Source organism: Lycium barbarum, chromosome 4 (assembly GCF_019175385.1).
Source record: "Lycium barbarum isolate Lr01 chromosome 4, ASM1917538v2, whole genome shotgun sequence".
NCBI lineage: Eukaryota > Viridiplantae > Streptophyta > Magnoliopsida > Solanales > Solanaceae > Lycium > Lycium barbarum.
Window position 1 is genome coordinate 132,200,715 of NC_083340.1, and position 4,159 is coordinate 132,204,873.

The following is a 4,159-nucleotide window of genomic DNA, read 5'->3' on the forward strand; positions in this document are numbered from 1 at the left end:
ATTATAAATATCAGTCCAAAAAGTAGGTAGCCCAAACAATTTTCTGATATTCTTGCTACATAGGATCCATAAAGTGAGAACCATTTTATTCCTTGAGTTCCTCTATTTTCAAAGTTCACATTCGGAACTTTTAATTAAAGATAAAAGGATTCTATTCGTTTCATCACCATTGATGGTATTCTGATTTCCTAACAATTTTCATGCTTTCATGGAATTCCTTTTCAAGGGCAACCAATGAAGTAGCTTTTTTGAAGTTATGTGACTAAAAATTACATCTAATCAGGCATAGAACCCCAGGACCATCAAACTATTTGGTAAGGCTAACCAGTCCACATTAAAAATTCTAAAATTTGGGCTGATCAAGGTTTTCATGTTTCTTATCCATTCTTTATCTTCTTATTCAAGGACAAACTAACTTTTCAAGACATTAAACTTGAATTGTAAGGACACTTCAAATCCTGAACTAGTTGACATCAACAATATAATCTTCTAATCCTTTCCATTATATGTGATCAAACTGTTTATTTCACTACTCAATAATTGTGATTTTACGTCAAAACTGTATATTCTAAGAAATTGAAGTCTTTGAGACCTCGTTTTAAGGGATTATTATACGGCTACCTCGTCCAACTCTGAAACCTTCTAGCGCTACAACGTCACATCCAGTGTCATTAAAAGTTGTAGCTTCGGGGCTTGAAGCGATGAAACAATGCAAAGCAAGGGTTATCGCTTGAAAGAAAGGAAAACAAAGAGGCAACATAAATCTAATTATAAGCATATTCATACTCAGAATACTGCAGTTCAAATTACTGGCCCATAGGCATCTATCCCGTCGTGCGAGTTTCAAACGAAACAAATCGAAATTTCAAACGAAACAAATCGAAATGGTAACTTAGATTTAACTACCAGCATTCCAGTAATAACTTATATGAGACGCCCAGATACATTTCTTCATTGTATTCTTTTCGTCCACATATGTCATTTCTCCGGCCGGCACAATATACCAAGAAAGAACTGTAAGCCTTCAAGCCCAAAAGATCTGCATCCATGGGGTGAATAGAAGCAAAGCATTTCTTTAATTTTGGCTGTAGGCTTTTTAAAGTAATAGGATCTTGAAAAAGATGGTCTAAGGAATTCATAACTTGCTCTTCAAAATATGCAATTTATTTATCTTCTTTTTCATTATGATATGCCTTTAAAATTTGCTTAATTCTTCTTCTTCTTCTTTTTCTTTTCACGTCCATTTGTGTTACAAGGATACAAGAATTTACCCGAATATGCTGGTGGATTTCGCCACAGAAGACAACTTCCACTTTTAATTAAGGATAAATAGCTTGTGTAGTTTAGAAATCAGAAAATGTATTTGTCTTCAGACTCCACTTTGTGAGATTTCACTGAGTATGTTGTTGTTGTGTTATTGATTCATTAAGGAAAAAGAACCATAAAAATATTTCTCTTATAGGTACAATACTTGTGTTTTCATTTCTTTGTTGAACTCTATTATCTTTTAACGCCCCGAAAAGGTACGAATAATTTCTTTGGTTGCAAATTATGGTGAATTTAATTTCTTATATGAATATTTCACCAACAGATAGTGAGTTATATATATATATATATATATATATATATATATATATATATAATCACGTTATGTTTTCCATTTAATCATAATGTCATGTCATTAATGATGTGGTATGATCATTACAGTTGATTTTTTTTTTTAGTTTTTACAAAGTCTATTTCTTCGTTATTTAATATGTAGGTATTAATAAAGATCATTTCATAAATTAAAAGGCTCTTTTATGAATGCGCGAAGCCTGGACAAATTTTCTAGTTTAAAAAAAAAAAATAGATAAAAATACCCTTAATCAAAGTAAGGAAAAATTCCAAAACATTATGTCAAGGTCGTTTGGTATGTTGGACAAATATAAATAGTTCTGGGGAAAAAAATAGTACTTTCTTATCCCTTGTTTGCTTACTAATCTAGGTTAAGTTATATCAGAATTAAAAATAATACTAGGATAAGTTGTTCATGCCATATGGTGACTTAATAGTATAAAAACTAATTATCTCCAGATAAAATACTGAAAAATAAAAAAATACCTTGAGGTCTCTCGAAAATACTCTCCACTTTCTCCAGAAACATACTAGAATCATTTACACTTTCTCCCGTTGTCGATGATCAGGAACTAGAAAAGAGGTAACTTCAAAGGAAACAAACTAGAGAGATAACTTAGATCTTATAATTACAAGCGATACTGGAGTTCAAATTGGATACATATAAAGTTATCTTCCGTCATGCAACTTTCAACGGAAACAAGACAAAGCGGTAACTTAGATCTACTTACAAGCATACACAACCAACAATCCAGTAAGACAAACATCTATGAGATAGCCAGATACATATCAACTAACTTTATTCGGTTGTCCGTGATCAGGAACCAACAAAGTATCGAGAAAACGAGCACCCATAAATTTCTTCATCATGAAGACTCTTAGGACGGCGTGCCTTAATTCTTTTTAGACGCATTGTTCATTTCACGAACTGTTGCATTGTAAATTTCGTTAACTGCCCTAACACCTGCACATGAAAATATAGCTTACATTATACTACGTTAATTTCTCCAGAATTTCATTGATTTATTGGTAATAATTCATTAGATGACGACAAATTTGTTCACTTCCCCAATTTCATTTTAGATTTTAACTACTTCATTTGCAAGTGTATGCAATTATATCTTTTGTGAATTATTCAAAATTTTAATCTAAGTTAAAACTACAAATTAACAATGATTACCACATACCAGTGTTCAGGTCAATTCGCATGCATCTAAATTATTCCACCGAATACCTTCTACCTTAAACGCGTACTTCATTTTGTCTCATCTTACGCTGCACTAGTTATTTTGGTAGTAAAGAATTCTTTGATCATAAATTTTTCAAATGCTTTTCTATTAAATATAACTATGACTCAGACTAGTTTTTGGGTAAAATCTGAATATATATTTTGTATCTCTAAAAGTTAAATGACGCATATCCAATTTTACACTGAAAATCATATGTTCTGACCATGGTACTCAAGTTCCGTCTCCTTTTTCTTTGGGGTCTTGGGGTGGGGGGGGGGGGGGTAACTCTTAGTTTCACTTATGAATTATGTAATGATAAAAAATAAAAAAATAAAAAATTACGCTGTATGTCTATCTTTGAAAATATTTACGCCACGTAGCCCATACTTTGGATATAAATACCAAATTTAGCCCATATTTGTATATAAACATCTTTTATACAATAATATACACTTTATACAAGATTGATACATTATGTATAATGCTTTTCCTGAGGTATAATATTGTATATCGGGATACATGATGTAAATATTTTCAAAAGCGGTATATTTTTGAAAATTTGCCCAGCAATCATTTTTGTAAGTGAAAACAGAGCCAGAGAACAAAAGGGAAAAAAGGTCGATGTTCATCAGAGGTGATTTGAAAGAAAAAGAAACTGATTTATTAACTCAAATTTCGTTAATCTGCCCCTAATTCGATATTAAATTGAGCGCATGTACATTTTTCTAAATGAGAAGGGAGCAAATTACCAGAAATGTTGTTGGCTGCTTCTTTAGCGGCAAAAAAGGAAGCAATTTTAAGGAACTTGATCATCGTATCCCTGCCTTCCTCATCGGGCACACACTGACCAAGCATCTGCACACCGGAACAAACGAAGTCCCATATTCCCATTTTTTTCCCCTTTGCTCTTACCTCAGAAAATAGGATGACTAATAGAAAAAAAGGTACTGCACTGTCACTGGAAAAAGGAGAACCAAACTTTGTGCTTTTATACTGGTCTACTTGTATTCTTGGAAATTTGCAATGGTTGTGTCACGTCCCAAAATACCCGCTAGACGTAATTGCACCCAGCAAACACCACCCGCCAGGTGAACCATATATCATACCCTTAATCATTTATGAAAGCACTAAAAGAAAATAAGTGCAGGTCCAACAACGCTATTAATGATAAAAATACTAAACAGTCGCCAACCAAATCCATAATCGATTTATGAAAACCAACCAACGTTAAGATAAAAAGAATATCTAGCCCACATCCCACGCTAAGACCATGGAGCATCTAACAGAGTTACATGAGTTTGAATGTCGGGCAC

General features: G+C 32.8%; 1 long non-coding RNA gene across 1 annotated transcript; it reads right to left on the bottom strand.

The window, feature by feature from the left end:
- Positions 1-765: 765 nt before the first annotated feature.
- On the bottom strand, positions 766-3,820 carry LOC132636510 (uncharacterized). The gene is made up of 3 exons (XR_009581297.1): positions 3,596-3,820; positions 2,104-2,581; positions 766-1,039 (listed from the first exon to the last, which is right to left on the bottom strand). It is a non-coding gene; the product is annotated as an uncharacterized LOC132636510 (long non-coding RNA).
- Between the last annotated feature and the right edge of the window lie 339 nt (positions 3,821-4,159).